Raw genomic sequence first — 23,686 nt, 5'->3', positions numbered from 1 at the left:
ATCCTAGTTCAAAAGCTATATACCTTAGTATGCGCAAAAGGTTTCATCTACTTTTGCTACCCACAAAAAGCTCTAACTTTGTAAAGAAAGCTCTAAATGAAAAGCTCCTATATTTAATATCCTCAATAGGGGTATGATAGTTTTCTTCATTGATTGTCGTATAAGCGTAGAAAGGGGGGTCATATTCCCTAATTTGAGTCGTATATAGGGGTTTTACCAATGTTGTCCGCTTGCAGGTGGCGTTTCATTTTGTATATAGAGTGAATCCCCCTAATCTCAAATCTGCTAAGGAATAAGCTACGATGGCTAACATTAGGAAAATTTTGGACTCAAAAATGGGCCTTGTAAGAAATGACAAGTCAGCTTAGAGAGAGATAATAAAAAGTCCATAATTTCATTTTTGATATTCACTTTCAAAAAAACTCGGATATCAGATTTGGGGGGTACGTTTATTAAAACTCTCAAAAAGTGTTCAGACAATGATAACATACGACGGCTCTGAATTGAACGCCGATTATCTCAATCTTTTGGATTTTTCAAAACTAAGATTTGGCGCTCAACGAGGTGCATTGAATGTTATTCTTCTCCTTAGTTTCGCATCTCTCTTGCTTTCCGCTGTCAGGATTTTTTTGGATCAAGCGATAGCGCATATGTACATACCCATGCATGGTGTATCGAATAAGGGATTGCCCATTTTCCAAAGCCAGGTGGTTACGTGGGGCCCACATGTGTACAGGTAGGATAGGGTGTACATAGTGCATCGATTTTTACTATCACCAGTACCAGTGGGGATAGCGCATATATACATACCCATGCATGGTGTATCGAATAAGGGATTGCCCATTTTCCAAAGCCAGGTGGTTACGTGGGGCCCACATGTGTACAGGTAGGACAGGGTGTACATAGTGCATCGATTTTTACTATCACTAGTACCAGTGTGTTTTTTCTATAATAATGAGGAGTTGGTAGCACGCAAAACTTCTCAAAGAAGCTATCCATGGGCCGAAGACATGAGGTAAGCAGATGCGTCAGATGGCATCTAGTGGCGTCTGGAGGTCGAATGGGGTCAATACTTGCATGTGGAGAAGTACGGGCACAACGTGGATGTTTTCTTGTGATAATTATGCAGAAAGGTCATCATGAGGACCATATTTTGGGGCCACTTCACGTGGTGACGGGATGCATCATTGAAAAAATTCGAGTGCCAGGTGTGCGTATGGATGCAGCAGGGTGACAACTATGCACTCCGAGGTCAGTTTTTGGCCTGTTCGGGGTCCATTTGAGGTCATCTAAAAGGCCAAGGGTGCCCAAGTAATAAAGCTAAGTGTGAGAACTGAAAAAACAGAGAGAATACCAAAAAAACAGTGGAGAGAAGAGGAGGAACAGCCGCAGGTGTGTTTTTGGGGTTTTTGGAGCCTGTTTTGGCCGTAAGCTGCTCATCCGAGGTCGGATTGGAGCACTTTGACATTGTAGACTAGGGTTTTGGGCCGTTTCAGACACGATGGCGCTGTCCATTTTGCCAAATTTCTCACTGTTTTTCTGCTGTTTTGGCTGTGTAAGTTTCTCCTTGAGCGAATCTTCTGCTCCAGTTTGTGATTGTATCTGGCATATTTTACCCATATTGTGTGAGCTATTGTCCCCATTGGTGTTGGCTAAATGGGTAGTCTCTCTCCTCTCACTCCATAGGTGTGTTTCCTGTCTTGGCCAAGTGGATTGTGTAAGCCGAGTGGTGCACCATAGTGTGTGTGTATATCATCCCAAGAGTGTGTGTCGGGTCGTTATAGAGGCGTTCTGTGTGTTTCCATCCCGCTCACATTCCTTTGGCACCCCCACGGAGGATCTTCTTCGAGTACCTTCTGCTTCGAGCTTTGAGCTTCGAGCTTTGAGCTTCGAGCTTCGGGATTACAGGTTATAGGTTACAGGTTACAAGGACAAGTATAGGTACAGGTGATTCACACAGGTACAGGTAGCTGGAGTACATTGATATACTAGCAGTGGTGTCACTTGCAGTTGTTGTGGGTATGCATCATTTGGCGCCTGTTTGAGCGCATTGTCTAGTGGATTGTACGTTACTTGTGGAAACTGCCATTGTATGCCTTTCTGGAGCCATACTTGGTTTTATTTGGCAGTCTGAGCCATTTCTGAGACTTGGTCTAGAAGATAGTCATTTCTGAGACTTGACTATACACGATTTTCATTGGCCTTTGTGAGAGGGTCGATAGCATGAAGTTTTATTGAGATGGGGGATTCTCAAATGTGGAGATCCTTTCGGTGATACAAGTAGCTGGAGCACCCTTTTCGTGACCTCGCCATAGGCTATGTACTAGTGATTCCTATTTGATGCTCGAGTTCTATTGTTGGCAGTTTATGCATACATATATAGTCTGTAATTTGGGTTCTTACTGCTCTACTTCTGGGGAAACTCTGCCAAAATTTTTCCAAGTTGTGATGGTTGGTTTTTTGGTCTTTTGAGCCATTTATGCTATTATGCTGCTGAAATTTTGGCAAAATCAGAGGATAAGACAGGTGTGCTTTCTTGGGAGCTGCATGGTTGACTTTAATGGATGATCAAAATGGCCCTCAATTCACTCTTTTTCATTTAACTCAGAGAATCCATATAAATGTTCATGTGTCCAAGAAGATTTTTGTCCAACAACGCATAGTCTTTATGTTCGGGCCAAGAAGATTAAGAGAGATCTTGGAATGTTCTTTGCCTGTTATAATTCCAATGATTAACTATGAAAACTCATTTGATGTGCATGTGTTTGTCCTTATCTAAATCTGAGCTCCATTGAAGTTTTTGGGGATTGGGGTCAGTAAAAAGTTTGGGTTCTTACACGTGTGTTCGAAGGGGTTCTAAAGGAATCGTAACTTAGGTAGCCATGGCTTTCTCTTATCCGGAGTTTCATGGAAGAAGTTGTTAACCCTCACGGCTCACGGATACCCTATCACCTACGAGACGGATGTTGTAACCTACGGTGGACATTGTATTATTTATTTGGTAGAGTCAGGTACCGGGCTTGTCTATCCAATAGGAAAAGGGTAAGAGTGATCGCCAATGAGAAGCACACTCTAACTGGGACATTCAAGGGATAAGTTGGCTAAGCATGGGCGCCCAAGTGTGAATGGGGTGAGCTCATATAAAAGCCAACTAGACCTAAAATTCACTCATTCTCTCATTTGTGCAACAGAAGAGTGCTCTTGCTCCATCTCCATCTCCATCTTCTTCTTCTTCACCTCCTTGTGTGTGTGTGTGTATGTGAGAGAGAGAGAGAGTGTGTGTGTGTGTGCAATTGAGCATTGCGACGACGGCACGGCGGCGGCGAAGCGGTTGAGCGCGGCGAAGCGGCGGCTCCTTCTTCTTCGCGGCGAGGAATCCTCCACGAAGCAAGCGTAGAGCGGTGAGTGACACACCATCGCTTTCTTTGAGCTTACTAGTTAAGCTAGTTGTGTGCTTGGAGCCGTCTATGGCTCGCACACAGTGTTAGGCAAGGCCCTTGCTTTGATAGTGCGGCAAGGAGTGCACATTTTTGGCGCCGTTGCCAGGGAAATGCCCTACACTAAGCTCAGTTAAGCACTTTACGCTTTCTTGTGATGCAATTTCAATTGAAGGATTTGTGAAGAAGGAAGGTGTGGTTGTGTGGAGAAGATTTTTGTTACACTGTACTGTCTTTTTTGTTTTCTGTAAAGAAGGAGTTACAATTTTTTTGCAATGTACTGTTAGAATTAAGGTATTAGATATGGAATGTTAGTTTTGTAAGGTTCAATGTTAGTTCTGTAAGGTTAGTTTTGTAGATCTGTTAGCTACTGTAGTACTGTGTAAACAACGTTAGAGTGTGTGTGGCAGTATCTCTATTAGCTGTAAGTAGATAAGTTAGGTGCAGGTTAAGTGTGTGTGCATGCGCGTGTGCCGCGGCAACTTTCCAAACAAAAGAAATTTTAAAAAAAATGTTTAAAAAAAAACCGAAAATATTTAAGCGTGAGTGACTGGGGGGCTACACGAAAATTCTGATCGGGATCGGGATCATTTCCCCAAGCCCAAGCCCAAGCCCAAGCCTAGGCCCAAGGCCTCAGTACTCAGTCTTATGAGATATACTAGATTCACTCTTATATATATACCCTACCCCCTCAAGAGGGAATGAGAGCATGTGGGACAAGTCCTCCACTCTCCTCCCTTCTCTTCCCACTTGCACCCTTAGACTTTCTAATTTGGGCCTAGTTCCCTACTAGAAATTGACGGTTTTAGGGATTCTGAGGGCATAAAGTGACCAAACGGAGGGTTGTAAAGCACGGCACTTCCCTCTGTCTGAGACGCTCGTTTTCAGCTATCATACATTCTATTCTATAGCTGGGTCCGAAAAAAAGGACCAAAAAATCAACAAAAAAAAAAGACTTGGGTTGCAAAACACCCAAAAATACTAGGTGAGCAGCCTTCACGGGCACTCACTGACACTTCTAGGGGATCCAAGTCATATGAACCTACGCTCTGGACGAGTGTTAGAGCACGAGCATATTGGTAGTGCCTCCATTTACGCGGGCACCCATTATTCCTCCACCCTAGGTTCTGGACCTTCGGCCAGGACTCAAGGTAGCGCGACCCAAGATCCTCATATCGCGTCTAGTGATTCTTCCTCTGACTACGAAGTCATGGAGGGGTATCCTACACCAAACCCTGATAGTTCAAGTCAAGACATGCATGCCATGGGCCCACAGCCCGGGTCCAACGTGTTTAGCCGCTTAAAAGAGACCCTTAGTAGAGCTACTCGCTCCGAACATGCGGTTAATGAAATAAATGAAGGGAGTGGGGAGGTAAATTTGTCATTCATTCCTAAAATAGACCCTATGCTTCTTAAGAGTGTGCATGTGAATGTTCCATCCACTGCACCTCCTGATCCTTTAGGACTATCTCCCTTTGAGGTTTTACTACCCGATGGTAGGAGTCTTGCCGAAGTACAAGAGATCGAACGCTATATGCAAGCAACAAGGGAGAGGGAAATTGAGAACCTACGAAGGCTAGAACAAAGTCGAGCCCTGAAAGCAAAGGCTCCTATGACAACAATCATGCCAGCCCAGCAACCGAGTGCTCCCAAGGTAGCAGTCACCGAGGGGCAAGCGATGGGGAGCAATAATGCTTCCACTTCGAGGGAAACCTCCAGCACGCCAGGCCTAGATGGGATATTCCTAAACGAAAATTGGGAGTATGACCTACAAGCAGAAGCTTTAACTGATCGGTACACAGGACACACCTATCATGTGGGTTGGTTAGATGTTCTACAATCCACATCGGGTGCTACTAGCATAGATGAGCAACAACAGAAAGTCTGTGATGTCCTCCATAGGATTGTCAAGTTAGAAAGACGGAACACAGGGATCAACATGCCTTCAACAGGCCTAATGAGATTCTTGGATACGGGAAAGGCCAACCAACCAACCCTATCACAAATGGAGACTCCCTCGGTGAGCCCCATTGATCCTCCATATGTTGTTTCACCAGGAGCCTCGGTACAATCTGAGCCCACAAGTGGCAGCTTTACCTTCCCAGATCTAGCTCATCTTTATCTTAATGGCACTACGGCTACCATGCATATCCCAGTGGTGAGCATGACAAGAAGTACACCATGGAGTTCATTTGTTAATACTACGCCGATGCCTAGTAGCACAGTGCCCCCAACTATACCTACATGTATGTATCAATCATGTGCACCTGTTGTACCTCAGCCTCATGTAGCTCCTACACCTCCGATTATTCCAAGTGCTTACAATCCACAATGTCATTATCCAAGCTCTTATACAAGTAGATCCATGCCATTTAATAATAACATGCCATATCAGGCACCCCCTATGCCTAGGGCCACGCCTTTAAACTTTGGACCACCGTCTGGTACACCACCATACGAAATATGGGACCCAAGAGCCGCGCGTATGCCAAGGCCAAGGCCAACTCCCATCTCACATGTGGTTCCAAGAGCACATACACCCATTATACCTACTCAAATAGGAGATTTGGCAGCATTTGCTCAAACTATCGGTCGCTCTATAGCGGAAAACATGCGTAGTGCACCTGATAGAGAGCCTAGGAGCAAGGCAGTTCAAGTAGCTAAGCTCACACAGAAATTCAGTGGAGACAGAGATGCTAGAAATCATATGGAAGTCTTTGAACATGTGTGCGATTCCTTGGAAGATCACAATGAGCTACATAAGTGTAAGGCTTTGAGTTTGACCCTAAGCGGAAAGGCTGGAGATTGGTATAGAACCTTAAGAGTAGAAGAGAAAACGATCTACTCTACTCTTAGGAGACTGTTCTTAAAAGAATACATACGAGAAGGAGTACTTTGGGGTGTAGCCTCTCAGGTCCAGAAAGCCCAACGAGAAGAAGGTGAATCCGTGAGAGACTTCATTAGTCACCTAAAGAATTTGAATTTTCGATGCAATCCAAACGAGTGAATGCCCTATTTTCAGAGTAAAGTTTAACGGGACTTGTAATGCGTGTGGTAGGTATGGCCATCAAGCGAAGGATTGCCTAATGCTTTAACGCATCATGGAAAATAGACCGCCTATAGCTTGGGCAGACTCACCTCGAGTTCCTGCATTGATGCCTACCCCACCCATGGAGCAACAGTTGCCATTACAGCACATGGTCCCTAGAACCCAAAATGTGGTCCAAACCACACCGTTGCCACCTCCAGTGCTAGGACCGCAACCCCCTCATCCAAGAGTTACACCTATGAACCATATAGGTTGCGAGTCATCTAGTACTTATGTAGATTGCGAAGAGGACATAGACTCTAGTATCACCTATGGAGTCGACATGCTTGAGGAGTGTCCCATGTACTATATGGAAGACCATTGGGGACAAATCAAACCAGTATATCAAGCTACTGCGCTAGCAGCAAGAGGCCAAAACATTAATAGTTTTGTCAGGAGACCACCTCTTCAGTGCTACGAATGTGGTGGACCAAATCGAGTAGCTGAGTGCCCCATTAGAATGCAAAAGAATGCTACACTAATGCAAACAAGTCAAGGGAGTGCATTGGCAATGCCAATACTCATTTGTAATCGTTGTGGCATAGATCATTTGATCGCACAGTGTCCTAACAATCCAAACGCGCCGAAAATCGCACCATTGAACATAATAGAGATTGTTGATGGGACACCACCAACTATAAACATAGCACCAGTGAATGCACTCACACGATCGATGCTCCAAAAGCAAAATTACATCCTCGAAGAGAGAGATGCTGCATCCATTGGCCGAGCGAGAAAGAAGAAAACACGAAGAAAGAAATCCCTTAATGCTTCTAGCTCAAAATCTAGTTCAAAGACTAACATAGGGACAGGAGAGGATCCCGTGTATATGAATGACCCTGAGGATGACTCAGATTCGATAGAGACCACGGAGACCAAAAGTGTTACTACAAAGGAAACAACGAGTGAGGAGGATCACGAGAGGGAATTACGACGAACACCAAAAGAGTATTCAAAGTTAAACCACCCAGTTGCGAACCCCCAAGATAAGCCACGAGCGACAAAAAATGAGGATTGGAAACTGAACCCAAACATATCCAGATGTCGGACACAGTGTTTCCCACACAAGTTCAACCTCACAAGAACTACAGGCCGTTAGCTATACCCAGTATCATTCGGGAAGAGAGTGAGGGTAGGACATCTGAAAGTGGACACACACCTTTCCTACTAGAGAGAATGTTCAATGAGGGAATGCTCGACCCCCTTGAGGAAGTGGAAATTCCATCTTCACCATTCTCTTGTCAGGGTCCTACATCCCACAAGATGCCATTAAATGTTGCCAAATTGATGGATTTCATGTCTTCAGAAGTTAGAACCACCATCATGTCCAAACTATGTAAAGACCCCGAGTTAGTCTCAGCTCTTCGAGCCTTCCTCAATGGAGAATTACAGGCCGGATTACCATAGTTTGCACATATGAACAAACCTGACTCGGTAATGAATGATGAGGAACATTTAGCACCACCATCTGACCTAGAGGAACATGAATCTGTAATTGAAGTACCCGTTAACAAGTTGGGGCAATACTTTGAAGGTGATGAATCTAATGCTACTCTACCAATCACTACTAAAGGATTAACTATAAAGGGGGCCCTTGACGGTGGTGCGGGAGTCAGCATGGTGACAAAGAGTTTTTGGGAGTCTATGGGGCGACCTCACCTTGAAGCCACAAGCGTAGTGGTAAAAATGGCTAATGGATCTATTGTTACGCCTATTGGAATGCTAAAGGATCTCAGAATCAAGGTCTTGGGACACAAGGTAAGGCAGACCTTCATTGTTATGGATTTTTCCAAGCATCCTATGTCATTTGAGATGATCTTAGGGCGTCCATTCATGAGGGAAGAAATAATGGTGCATGACTGGTCCAAAAACCACGTCTACTTACAATTCCAAGACTCTATCATTCGAGTTGATCTTTTAAGTGGTCGAACGCATCCTCTAGGAAATAAATTCATCATTGATAATCGATCAGACACAACAATTCACTCAGCTCCATTACACTATTGTTACACGTGTAACGAAGCCACGGATATTGGGGAGAACTCTCCTTATATGGATATCCTACCCGGAATGGCTGAGTCAGACAATGTCGATTGGGTGCACCTAGCGGCAACTATAGATACATGGGGAGCTAGAGGAACAACCTGGGTAACACCAGATGGGGAAGAGATACCACACATTGCACCAGTAAACATGTTAGGTGTAGCGCATGTAACATCCGATGATAAGAAAGAGGCACACCTACCTGAGAGTGAAATCGATGATTCCTCAAAGGTTCCAGGCCAATACACATCAGAAACGAAATCTCAGGGAGAAATGGATTCAGAACCTAAAGAAACATCAAGTGAACCAAGTATAGAAACTGAACACTCAAGGCCTAGTACGACCATCTATGGTAATTTATATGAGAGTGAAGAAGATACAAGCGAAGACCTATCAAGCGAGTCGAGTTCAAACATTTACCAAAATCAAAACCTTAACAAGAAACAAAGGTCATATAAGAGACAACGATATCGAGCAAATGTGAGAGCTAGGATAAACAAGGAAAGATCTACTGCAGAATGGCTTAGCTATCTAGGGGCATGTGATGCTCATCGAAAGCTAGTAGACAATTGGGGTGAACATCTTCAGAGTGTCATGTGGTGCAGCCCGCGACCCATTGACCTCGCTCAATCCGGGAGGTTACAGAGCCGAAATTGAGTCGAACTATAAGAAGACGTCAAAACCGAGAGTTAGCACAACAACAAAAGGAGGCAGAACTAAAAGAAAGGTCTCCGTCAGGACAAGAGCCTGTTGACTTACATACAGCTCCTGAACATTCTAAATCTTATAGCACAGGGGAGCTAAAGGTTGTGTATGCCAAAGCCCAACGAATACCTACCAATGGAAGCAGTGGAGTCTATGATGGTCCAGCGGTAGTTAAAGAGATAGAATTAGCAGAACCAGGTGAGGAGTCTAAACCAGTCTTTATTGCTCAAGACCTTACCGAAACTGAAGAGGCTGTACTGAAGGAGCTCCTCAAGGAACAAGGATATCTTTGCTTGGACATATCATGACATGAAGGGTGTTCCACCTTCTGTGGTGCAACGTACAATTCCCATGATCAACACTGCTAAACCCGTCCAACAACGACCATATCCAATGAATCCTAAGTACGCCAAAATTGTACAAGAGGAGATTGAAAAACTTATCCAATGTGGATTCATATACCCTATTGAGCACTCAGAATGGATTTCTCCAATAGTCATTGTGCCAAAAAAGAATGGGAAACTAAGAGTGTGTGTGGACCTCAAGAAAGTTAATGCAGCTCCTAGGAGAGATCATTATCCCTTGCCATATTCAAAACATGTGCTTGAAAGAGTTGCGGGCAAGGAAGCTTATAGCTTTTTAGATGGGTACTCTGGTTACAATCAAATCACAATTGCATTAGAGGACAGGGCTAAAACTGCTTTTATCACAGAGTTTGGAGTGTTTGCATTTCGTGTTATGGCTTTTGGCTTAACAAATGCCCCTGCTACATTCCAACGATTAATAAACACTACGTTTAAAGAATTTCTAAGGGAGTTTTGTGAAGCTTTCCTAGACGACCTTTGTGTTTATTCTTCTTGGGAGAAGCATTTGTTATATCTACGAAAAATATTTGAAATGTGCAGATTTTATCGCATCTCATTGAACCCTTTCAAATGCCAATTTTGGGTTAAGCATGGAGTCATTCTAGGGCATATAGTGTCCAAGAACGGGATATCCACAGATGAGAGTAAGATTAAAGCCATTGCCAATTTGCCACCACCTACTAACTATAAAGGAGTTCAAAGATTTATGGGCCATGTTGGTTATTATCGAAGGTTTATTTTAAACTTTGACGAGATAGCGCGTCCATTGTACAAGCTTCTTATCGAGTTTCACTGGATGGAAGAATGTCATCAATCTTATGAGTTATTAAAGAAGGCCCTAACAAGTGCTCCAATCCTGCGAACACCTGATTGGAATGTACCTTTTCATGTGCATATTGATGCATCAAATTTTGCTATTGGGTGTGTTCTAACTCAACCAAGAGAACATAAATTGGACTACCCTATTAGCTTTGCAAGTCGCCAAAATGATGCCGAGATGAACTACACTACTACAGAGCGCGAAGGTCTAGCTATGATTTACGCAGTAAAGAAATTTCGCTATTACCTTCTTGCTACTAAGTTTGTGTTTTATGTTCATCATCAAGCATTGCTATATTTGGTAAACAAGCCGTGTTCCACAAGTCGAATTACACGATGGTTGTTAATTCTTCTTGAGTTTGACTTCACCGTTGTTGTGAGGCCTGGGAGGAAACATGTCATGGCGGATCATTTATCTCGTATCCCTAATGGCGAAGCTCCTACGGGGGTTGATGATGAATTGCCTGATACTCCTTTGTTCATTGTTGAGACAATGCCTGAATGGAGTGAAAAGATTGTTAACTTCTTAGTTAATGGTTTTCCACCCAAAGAACTGCGAAAAGATATAGCTCGAAAATTAATCAAGGAATGCGAACCCTATTGCTTACTGGCTGGAACTCTCTATAAGAGAGGAAAAGATGATGTTCTTAGACGATGTACCCGCGAGGATGAGTATTTATATATTCTACAAGAGGCACACATGGGCGTAGCTAGTGGTCACTTTTCAGGAAAGTTGACTCCCGAAAGATCTTACAATCAGGCTATTGGTGGCCCACTCTGTTTAAGGATGCATCACTTTTTGCAAAGGGATGTGATGAATGCCAACGCTTCAAGAAGCCACAAAGAAGTGATAGGATGCCTCTACATCCCATCAAGGTAACCCAACCATTTGAAAAGTGGGGCTTAGACTTTGTAGGACCGATTAGTCCGGCTGCACGTAACACGCAATCACGATATATCATTGTGGCTACCGACTATGTAACCAAATGGGCTGAAGCAAAAGCAACACGAAAGGCGGATGCAAAAACAACAGCTAAGATCCTCTTTGAGAACATTATCACACGTTTTGGATGCCCCTTTGAACTTGTGAGTGACAATGGAACTCATTTTATAAATGAAGTAATAAAAGAACTCACATCAAACTTCATGATATCTCACCACAAGTCTACACCCTATTATCCCCAAGCAAATGGCCAAGCTCAGAGTACCAACAAAACTCTCATCTCCATTTTGACAAAGACAGTTGAGGCTCATCGCACTGATTGGGACCTAAGGCTTACATCAGCTTTATGGTCTTATCGTACTGCGTATAAATTTGCTATTAATTGCACACCATTTAAGATAGTGTATGGCCAAGAAGCAGTTATGCCATGGGAGTTTGTCATTCCTAGTCTTCGAGTAGCTTCTCAAGAAGGTTGGGATGGTAACCCCTTAGTGGAGCGATTATATATCCTGGAAAGGCTAGATGAAGAGAGGCAATTAGCTGTGCGAAATGCTCTAGTGGAGAAGGATAGGAGAATGAAGTGGTTTGATAGCCATTTAAAGGATAAAGACATCAAGGTTGGTGATAAAGTTCTTATGTACGAGGTACGTAATGAAAAGAAGAAATTGAAATACGCTGGTAAGGGACCATATCGAGTGTGTGAAATTACCCCGCAAGGTACTATTCGTGTGGAGACTCTAGATGGAGTTGAAACCATTGGATTCCTTAATGGGAGTAAATTCAAAAGATATTATGATCCTCTAAGCCAGGAAGAGTTTCAAGCCATCCATCAAAAGAAAGCTGCCAAGGAACAAGCAGAGCTTAAAAAAATCCAAGCAAGAGTTGAGGCTCTAGAACGACAACAACATCTTAGACGCCAACGAGAGGCTAATCTGGGAATCACGCAAGCATAGATACGGGAGCTAAACACAATTTGTTATCCTATGGAGTTTTGTGTCAATTAGGTAAACCGACCCTATCCCCGAGTACGATGCAAGTCAAGGGCATTAATAAAAAGAAAACTGCTATTCTTGGAGTCCTTCAGACCCCTGTTGTCTATGACAATGGAAGAATAGTGCAGAGGTTTCTAGTCATGCCCGCGGGAGCTATGGAAGGCAACGTAAACCTGGGATGCACGTGGATGTTGGCAACCAAATGCACTATTGATTGGGATACTGCTAGTGTCACGACGCGACCACCGACTCTTACCCCTATCATTCAAGCAAAGTCGCCTACGTTGCAAACTCTAGCAAAGTTGAAGGATAGCCAACATTCACAAGCCAAGGTGGTTAACTCGTCTTTGCCGGCTACCCATGAACCTAGCACTTCAACACTTGTAGTTGCAGCAAGAAGTAATATTGCAAGTACTCAACTTGCACGACCTAAGAGTACATATCAATGGGTCCCCAAGGCCTTACTTCCAACTACCTCAACCCTCCCATCCATTCCAAGAAAAAATTTCCCTGGAAAACCAAGAGCGCGCCCTAGGAGAGTCAAGACCAAATCACGATGGATTCCAAAACGACTATTAGAAGCCCAAGGCTACTATGATGGAAATGAGCAAATCTGGGTACCTAAACATAAAATGTGTCCTTCCCTATCGACAACAAACCCATATGAGTGAAACAGTGTAACGCTAAAGCCAATGGCAGACCGTGGGAAGGGAAAGATCACAGAATGCTTCACACCTAGTCCAGAGCTAGTTTGGGCTCCAAGAAAAAACCAATTTATTCCACCTAGCTCAAGAAGGGGGGAGTTCCATGAAGCTTCTAGCTCCTCATGTAATACATCCATAGAGGTAAAAGCTTCTACACAGCCTCCACCTACAATAGTGGACCTCCATGAAGCTACAAAGGAATCCACACCTTCCAGTGTTCAAGAATCACCTAATGAACCACTTCAAGTTTGATCCTGGGAGAGTACCTTACCACCCTTGCAGCTCAACGAGGCACCTAAGGTAATAGAAAACTACTGGCAAAAATCTTCACCTATAACAACTTGGAACAACTGGTTTCAAAGGGTGCCGATATCATTTCAAACGATATGATCTACCCAAGGAAGGGGGGAGTGTTTGTGGATATCCATTATTCACTTGCTTCCCTCTCAACCTTTCTCCCTGACCTCTTAATCTCCAATCTTAGGGAATGTATATATAAAAAACAAGATAAAAAAGTAAAAGAGCAAGAGCCATAACACAAATCATAAAAAAAAATTATGCACAAGAACACGACCCTTGTAATATTTGTACTCTAACCATCATCTATTTGCGTGTACAGATATGGCTAGTACGCTAGAGTCATCCACTCCTGCCTTGGGTGAGAGGTACCCTCGTTACTTTTCACAAATATTTCACATGGTCTTTCCAGTGCTTGCATGTGAATGGGATTTGATAGGTACGCTAGCATGTGAGAGGAATTTTGAGGAGTTAGAATGGCTGATACGTCTCTTGACCACGTCTGATCCATACTTAGTAGAGAGCGTTTCTCCCATTGCACAAGCCTACCCTTTTGACCAAGATGACTATAGGCGTCTAGTGACCTTCTTAGTAAGCATGGGCACCTATGATGAAGAAGAAAATTTACAGGACTACACGAATGGCACATATGGTCTCATGGATGATGACTTTGTTTATCTCGACGATGAGGATAGGGGTTTAGCCTTAGGGTTTCCCCCCAACCTCTACAATATCCTATTCCTTTGACTCTCTAGGGGGAGTGCAAATAATTAGGTTAGGGTTCCTTATGTTTTTTGTTGTGTTCAATAAGTGTTGGTACCTTTTCCCACTAATGTGCCTCCTGGAGGTATTCCTTTTGTTTCCTAGTGTGTACAGGAGCGTGTTGCTATTGATAGGATTTGGACCTTCATGGAATCTTTATCTTGACTCACTCTTCAAATCAAGCGCGACCATCGACACAAACAGGTGTTTCTTGTCCATTAGCATTGCCCCTTATCTTTTTTGCATCTATGATTGTCTGCTTTAATTGTGATTGGTAGCCTAATATTCACCGCATTTGCTTAGTATCAAACATTTAATTCAATGTAATTTTTTGTCATAATCACTTGTTTAGGTTTAAAAATCAAGCAGTCCGACTAAGCTAGTTTGACCAAGTTAGGTGTTAGAGATCTTCTCTTAATACCATGGGGAATGCCTTCCTAATAATCAATGGTTACTTAGGTTCTTAATCCGATTTAGGCAGCATTGTGTGAAATGTACTAGGGCTTTCTAGTGGGCTTGACCCTATTGACCTTTCGCTTAAGTATTATAAAGGGAGTTTACTAGTGTGATGAGCCTGGGGAGGTGTATCAGTGTTATATGACCCCCCAAAGTTACAAAATTAAAATGCTGAAAATGAACAAACAAAAAATCAAAGAGCCACACTGTAAAATCTAAAGCTGGAAGAGAAATCTCAGCTTGATTTGGTACTTCACTCACATGTATTGCCTATGGTACTAGAGCCCTAGAGGTTCCCAGTGTGGGCGCTTTTCCTTGAAAAGCAAAAAACCCAAGGCATACAAAATAAGCACACACATCAAATTGAATCACTGTGAAAACACTTTGGGGGGTCAAAGAAAAGGTAATCACTCAGGCGATGATTTCATGAGAAATTCCTTTTATCGTAGCTTAACTACAAGGTCCTCTAGGTATAGCCTCTAGTCAGCCCTCGAACATGAAATACTTGGCTCTCGCGATTAAACAACTTAATTGACCAGAGAAAATTAAGAAGCTTACCCATGGTATTAATAGTCGATCTCTAGTGCCTTTCGACCGTTAAATTAGCGACCCCAGACTTGTTTAATTTTTTACCTTTACATCTGTTTATGCATTTGATTACATTGCAATTTAATGCTTATTGCTGACAAATTGTTTAAAATTCTGTTACCAATCAATTGTCTGCCTAAAATTGCATATGCTTTTTAATCGCTTATGAAAATGCAATTACTGTGCAATGTTGTTTGATTTTGCAGTGACTAATGAAGGCTAAGGACATTCATCTCAAATGCTCTTCCACCTCGACCAATGAGCTTCAACTCAATAGCTTCCGAGGATGGAATCTACATCAGGAAGGGGGGCATGTTAACCCTCACGGCTCACGGACACCCTATCACCTACGAGACGGACGTTGTAACCTACGGTGGACATTGTATTATTTATTTGGTAGAGTCGGGTACCGGGCTTGTCGGTCCAATAGGAAAAGGGTAAGAGTGATCGCCGATGAGAGGCGCACTCTAACTGGGACATTCAAGGGATTAGTTGGCTAAGCATGGGCGCCCAAGTGTGAATGGGGTGAGCTCATATAAAAGCCAACTAAACCTAAAATTCACTCATTCTCTCATTTGTGCAATAGAAGAGTGCTCTTGCTCCATCTCCATCTCCATCTTCTTCTTCTTCACCTCTTTGTGTGTGTGTGTATGTGAGAGAGAGAGAGAGAGAGTGTGTGTGCGATTGAGCATTGCGACGATGGCACGGCGGCGGCGAAGCAGTTGAGCGCAGCGAAGCGGCGGCTCCTTCTTCTTCGCGGTGAGGAATCCTCCACGAAGCAAGCGTAGAGCGGTGAGTGACACACCATCGCTTTCTTTGAGCTTACTAGTTAAGCTAGTTGTGTGCTTGGAGCCGTCTATGGCTCGCACACAGTGTTAGGCAAGGCCCTTGCTTCGACAGTGCGGCAAGGAGCGCACAGAAGTGATGAAGATGTAGAAGTCTTTTTGGAAAAGATGGAGGTTGCCTGTATTAGCAATCATATTCACGACCCGGCGCAAAGGTTATGTCTTCTCCAAATTTGTTTGAAGAGTGATGCACAAGTTTGGTCCAGAGCATTTGAAGAGGAGTTGCGTGGGGTTGATCCACCCAGAAGGTTGAGTTGGGACAATCTAAGACATGGATTGGAAGTGGATTTTGTGAAGATAGAAGATCTTGATAAAATGGGGCAAGAAGTACAGGCTTTAGTGCAAAAGGAAGATGAGCCAGTAGATGCATACATACGTAAGTTTTCATTGGCATGGGAGAGGATGTGCAAAGCCTTAGCACCACAAGTACCCCCGACTGACATGATGAAGAAGGACAGATTCTTGGCTAGTCTTTGGGAGAATATACGTTGGAGAGTGGAGCTAAAGAAGCCTAGGACATATGAAGATGCACTACAGGGTAGCAAGGAACAAAGAGTGGAAGCTGAGGAAAATGAGCGAGTTAGGGGTAGAGTCTTTGCCCATGAGGTCTGAATTTCAGCCTATGGATTCTTTGCCAGGTCGCATGCCAGGGGTTCATCATGAACCAGTGGTTTCTGTTACTCCTCAGGTTATGCCATCAGTGGTCACTGCAGCAGTGCAAGATGATGGGTTTAAGGCAAGACATGAGGCAAGTGGTAGATTTAATGAAGAATCTTAGCCTAAACATGCTAGGTCAATTGGAAAATAATCGAGGTCGAGGGAGGTTTGCAAATCAGACAGGAGGTGAAGAAAGGCCTAGGAATGGCGTTGGACAAAGCAATGGCAGGTTCTGGAGGCAAACGCCCACATGTTATAATTGCGGAGAGTTGAGCCACATCAGCCCGCAATGTGATAAGCCACCAAGGATGGGTGGAGACATGTATCCATTGCCAATAGAGGTGCTAACTAGGTCAAATGATTATGGCATCAAAATTAAGGGAGATGAAGAAACCAATGGATTAAACCAGGAGGAAAAGGGAAATACAAAAGTGCTAAGTGTAGTCACCTTGGAGAAGACATCAAAGCTAGAGGATACATTAGTGATGCCTATTGGGAAGAGGACCACAGAGGACAAGGAAGGAAGAAGTGCCCCAGGTCCTAGTAAGAAGAAGGGAAAGAGCCATGAAGGCGAGGATGTCAAGGCCAAGAGGAAACGAAGGGCTCAACGCAAGTTTCATGTTTCAGACTTTCCATTAGGGGATGGGCAATTAAGCTATGACTTGAAGGAGGATCTGACAAGCAGGAAGGTAGATGTTACTTTTGGGCAGCTTATAGAGATGGTGCCTAAGCTAAAGCGACAGTGGAAGAGGATGGTTAACCCAATGAAGAAAGAGCCAGAGAGAGGTTCAGTAGAGGTTTTGGCAATGGATGAGCTACAAGACATTTGTCCAATAGTAGATGTGTGGCACAAAAGAAAAAATATGGGACAAGGTTATGTGGATGGTGGAGCCCAAATATGTATCATTACACACTCATGCGTTGAGAAGATGGGTCTTACAGTGCCTGGGGTGTCACGCTTTCGGATTAGATTGGCCAACCATCAAAAAGTAAAATGTTTGGGTGTTGTAAAGAGCTTAGAAGTGGTGGCATATGATGCAAAGGCAGTGGTTGATTTTCATGTGATGCGAGCGGGGTTGGGAGCATATCCTATTATACTGGGCAGACCATGGTTACGTGCAGTAGGAGCTGTTCAAGATTGGAGACGTGGTACGATTAGCCTCTATGGAAAGACAGGTGCCAAGAAGCTATATAATATGGACACAAGGAAATGATTGGAGGAGCTTTATGAAGATGAGGATGAGTCTAGTGATGAAGACTATTCCACAGTGTCTGACGAGGACAGTGATAGTACTACCAGCAGTGATGAGGATGTTGATGTTGCATTTCTTTTGATGGACAAAGAAATCCAGGAGTCTGGTTTAGTCGCATTTGCAAATGAGGTTGAAGATGAAAGTGAAGGGCCTTATGAAGTGATTGAAGGGCTGATGCAAACCAAGGTTGAATTGTCAAAGAAGCAGGAATTGATGACACAAATGATCAGTGGAGATCTCTCGACTATGGAGAAGAAGATATATTTGCACATGCAGGTCTATGCCAAAGTAATTGATGGTTTTCTTGATGCATGGTTGATATATGGAATCTCTATAGGTTTTCCTTGGGAACGAGGTGGAACCTTGATTAAGCTTTTGATGCAAGGAATGCCAAGTGTTTTTGTGTGGGATCCTGGTGGAATGAGCATCTACTAGTGTCGCTGCTGCTGATCATGAATGATCTAGCAGGCTAGGGGATGGGCAAATTATTTCAGGATTTTTTTGGAGCAAGGGATAGCGCATATGTACATACCCATGCATGGTGCATCGAATAAGGGATTGCCCATTTTCCAAAGCCAGGTGGTTACGTGGGGCCCACATGTGTACAGGTAGGACAGGGTGTATATAGTGCATAGATTTTCACTATCACCAGTACCAGTGTGTTTTTTATACAATAATGAGGAGTTGGTATCACGCAAAACTTCTCAAAGAAGCTATCCACGGGCCGACGACATGAGGTAAGCAGATGCGTCAGATGGCATCTAGTGGCGTCAGGAGGTCGAATGGGGTCAATACTTGCACGTGGAGAAGTACGGGCACAACGTGGATGTTTTCTTATGATAATTATGCAAAAAGGTCATCATGAGGACCATATTTTGGGGCCACTTCACGTGGTGGCGGGATGCATTATTGAAAAAAGTCGAGTGTCGAGTGTGCGTATGGATGCAGTAGGGTGACAACTATGCACTGCCGGGTTTTTGGCATGTTCGGGGTCCGTTTGAGGTCATCTAAAAGGCCAAGGGTGCACAAGTAATAAATCTAAGTGTGGGAACTGAAAAAACAGAGAGAAGACCAGAAAAAGATTGGAGAGAAGAGGAGGAACAGCCGCAGGTGTGTTCTTGGGGTTTTTGGAGCCTGTTTTGGTCGTAAACTGCTCATCCGAGGCCGGATTGGAGCACTTTGACATTGTAGACTGGGGTTTTGGGACATTCCGGACGCGATGGAGCTATCCATTTTGCCAAATTTCTCACTTTTGTTTTTCTGTTTTGGCTGTGTAAGTTTCTCCTATGAGCGAATCTTCTTCTCCAGTTTGTGATTGTATCTGGCATATTTTACCCATATTGTGTGAGCTATTTGCCCCATTGGTGTTGGCCCAAGCTCATTTGTATCTAAACATCATAAATTCCCCTCTTTTGAGCTGATTTTTTTGGGTGTGTGTGTGTGTGTGTGTGTGTCTCTCTCTCTCTCTCTCTCTCTCTCTCTGTGGAGTGGGTAAATGGGTAGTCTCTCTCCTCTCACTCCATAGGTGTGTTTCCTGTCTCGGCCAGGTGGATTGTGCAAGCCGAGTGGTGCCCCATAGTGTGTGTGTATATCATCCCAAGAGTGTGTGTCGGGTCGTTATAGAGGCGTTCTGTGTGTTTCCATCCCGCTCACACGGCCTGCGCACAGTCTCTTCCCTTGAGCTCTCTTCCATTTGCTCCACTCTTGCGCTCTCCTCTGCTTTGAGCTTTCTCATTCACCAAGTCGTCTCAATGTCATGATCATCTTCACACAGAACTCGGATGAGGAGTCAAAACGATGTGTATCATATGCATATCGAACTATCTAGAGAATACGAGCCCCTCCACAAGAAGAATAAGCGAGGCATCCTTTCCGAAGCTTCAAAAGAGAACTTCATATTTCAAGGTAAAAAAAGCGTCGATCTTTGGGTGGATGGCAGGATATATCCTGAGCATCCTATCACCAACTCAACTCCGCCGTTCAGAAACATAACGTCATTGTTGAACTATGTAGGAGAAGGTTATTCTGGTTTATATGGCTACACCAAGCATTTGGCGGCCAGAAGTGATATTCTTAAGCTTGAGAGAGACCTTGCACACAAAGAAAACTTTTGCTTGAAGCAAACTGTGACAGAGTGCGCTCAGCAAAACTGAAAGGGAAGGACGAAAGCATCACGCAGCTCATGTAGGATCTCACGGAAAAAAATAATGTCTTGGGTCCTCGGTTAAGAGAACGACGCTTACGAGACATTGAACAGCTGAAGGTTGGTTCTGGGGGTTTGAAGAAGAGGGTTAAAGCAATCAAGTAAGATAGAAAATGCGGTATAGAAAATGAGATAGTTTGTCTTGGGGGGCATCCTCAGAGCAAGGCACTTCCTCCTCTGCTTCAACATTGAAGAGGTCCATAACGGAAATTCAAAAGCGAAGATAGACGAGAGAGCACAACATCCAAACAAAGGGCAAATGGGGGAGCAAGTCATATTTATAGGACTCCCGAGGACATTGATGACATCGATTGACGTGCATCATGGGGCCACCGTGCATCATGCAGTCGCCGTGATGATTACGCCATGTGTCAACCACCGTGGAACGATCGCACCACAACGTGAAACTGGTGCCGCCACACCAGAAATGCACCGCTATCGCGTTTGGCGTGACAACTTGTTGTCGCATCATAACGCGATATGGCTAGTCCAGAGTACTCAGGTCCGCCTCCTCGCGTTGTGCCGCAATGCCTTTTTGTTGCGCCACCGTGCATCATGCAGTCGCCATGATGATTACGCCACGTGTCAGTCGTTGTGGAACGGTCGCGCCACAACGCGAAACTGGTGCCGCCGCTCCACAAAAGCCGTCATACCTTGTAATGTCATGATTAATGCAGTCGCCTCTTCTCATTATACTTATTCCGCTAGTATAAATACCCCCCCCCCTTTTTTTTGCTCATCATTTTTTCTGAAGTGTCTCTAGTCACTCTGCGTTTTTATCCACATCCAGATTTCCATATTTCCTCGCATTCTCCTCGTTCAGGTCATGGCCCGCACAAAGCAAACAGCAAGGAAGGTTTATCGTGGCCAGTCTGGTCCGCACGGCCAGGCTAGCTCGTCTACAGTGCAACCGTCAACATCGCAGGTGATTCCGAGCAAGACCATGCCGCAGTTACGAGCAACAATGCGAAGAAGAAGATACGAGCAAAATAGGAGTGTTCTACTCGAACTTCGTAAGCTCCAAAAGCACATTTCATTGGCAATACCTAAACTGCCATTCCAAAGAGTTGTTCACGAGATTTGCGAGCAACACAACCTGAATTTCCGGTGGTCTCGAAGTGCAATGGGGTGCTTGCACGAGGCCGTCGAGGATTTTTTTATAGAGCTTTTCCAGGACAGCTACATTCTCTCGGCCCATGCCCATAGGACAACATTGATGCCGCGATACATCAACACACTTCGCCTTCTCAAGTTCAGGTGTGACAAAACAATACCGCCTGCCGGTATTTCAGACCGAAAGATGGACAATATTCTTAGAATACCACCTATTGACAAGGTCAAAGTTCATGAAGTGTCTACACAAATGCATCGACGATACAGTACCCATCTCAACACCGAGCGGAACACAACAAAAGACGATAGTGAAAGATTGGAGCAGACGCCTTGAGGTGATGGAGGAACAAATGGCAGATGCCATCAGCGACGCCAACGCTGATGATTTGTCATTGTTGTTTTCCTATTTCCATGTTGGCCTTCCTGTGTGGGGACGCATTCTATATTTTCCCTATCACCCCCACGAGATTGCAATTTTACAGAACGGGACGAGGGAACTCACAGACTCAATCATCAATTGCTTACTTTGGTGCGTGCTATTCTTTCTTTCACAATAAATTCTTTTAATATATTCAATTTTGTATGACACGAATTTCTTTACAGTTTTGTAGTTTCAAATTTGCCTTGGAATATGCAAGATGATGTCCCCATCCTTGACTCAAACCTCTCGGTCGTTTTGACGGCCGAGGATACATCTTTAGTGGAAGTAGTTGACTGGTTCCAGTCAGTGAACATGGAGACGGCAAAAAATTTTGTTTTGGCTTATCATGAAGGGTACGCAACGTTTTCAATAGTGAAATTATTTTATCTTGAACTCTAATTTGTTGTGATGACATATGTTTTTCTTATGTTTATTTGTAACAGATCTCATTGGAGTCTTTTTCTCTTACACCTTGAACGAAACTGGTGCTACCTTGCTAATTCATCCCATGGATTTCATGGTGAAGTACGTAGATAAGAGGTTTTGTGACGACGAAAATTAATTCTATTCCTATTTCAATTTTAATGTGTACCGCTTAAGCAATCCTTGGGTAGGTAAGAAAAAACACGCCCTGTAGGATTCGAACCTATGACATCGGGTTTTGGAGACCCACGTTCTACCAAACTAAACTAAAGGCGCCCCCTCCTAACCTAAAAGGAGTCACTTCAATCTCCGAAGTAAAAGTTACAGCGCCGCTTAGGATTAAAATGATGCTTAAAAGAGAACGTGATTTGAAAGCATTTATTCTCTTCCTCTACCTTTGCCTTTCATGAAAATGTTGTTTCAAGTTCACTATCAAAATCATAATCTTTTCCATGAATCATTGGTTCACTCGGCGAATGCAGACTCTTTTGTAGACTCGGCTACCTGGCCGTGGAGCTTAGCTTCGAGTGCTTGGACATAACCCTATTGGTACAGCTGTAGATTTTGTTTCGCATTGGGTCGGGGAAGACCCAACCTCTCAGAAATTAAAGAAGACAGTGTTTATTTATTTCATCCCTATAGGGATGTTTCAGATAATTATGGTGAGGTTCAGAAAATACCACCTAAAGGCGCCCCCTCCTAACCTAAAAGGAGTCACTTCAATCTCCGAAGTAAAAGTTACAGCGCCGCTTAGGATTAAAATGATGCTTAAAAGAGAACGTGATTTGAAAGCATTTATTCTCTTCCTCTACCTTTGCCTTTCATGAAAATGTTGTTTCAAGTTCACTATCAAAATCATAATCTTTTCCATGAATCATTGGTTCACTCGGCGAATGCAGACTCTTTTGTAGACTCGGCTACCTGGCCGCGGAGCTTAGCTTCGAGTGCTTGGACATAACCCTATTGGTACAGCTGTAGATTTTGTTTCGCATTGGGTCGGGGAAGACCCAACCTCTCAGGAATTAAAGAAGACAGTGTTTATTTATTTCATCCCTATAGGGATGTTTCAGATAATTATGGTGAGGTTCAGAAAATACCACAACATTGAGTTTATCATGCTCGACCTCTAAATAATATGGGTAAAAATAATCTAGACAATGAAAAGAAAAAGAAAAAGTTTTGTTTTTGTTTTGATAGAAAGGATTTCTTTTCCTTTTCTATTTTGTTCGACATCGCATAGAATTTTGTTAAAAGTCGCTTATGAAATTTAATTGTATTTTGCGCAGATCTGTTCGAAAGCTTGTGTCTGCTCTTGAAGCTTCAACGCAAGAGCAGATATATGAGAATCTTACGATTATTAGTTGCAAAGTCCCTAAGCAAGACGATGCCTACTCTTGTGGATGGAGGGTCTTAATCAATTCAAAAAATTTGTTAGGGGTCATGCTTGATGGAAGTCGTAGATGTGTAAGCATTTGACACTCGTTTACAAATTTGTATCTTAATAAGTTAGTAGCTATGTTAATAAACATGATGTTCTTAATGCAGGTAAGAAATTTGGTAGATTATTCAAAG

This window comes from Adiantum capillus-veneris, chromosome 14 (genome assembly GCF_014529385.1).
Source record: "Adiantum capillus-veneris isolate H3 chromosome 14, ASM1452938v2, whole genome shotgun sequence".
NCBI lineage: Eukaryota > Viridiplantae > Streptophyta > Polypodiopsida > Polypodiales > Pteridaceae > Adiantum > Adiantum capillus-veneris.
Note: the sequence above shows the minus strand (reverse complement) of the source record.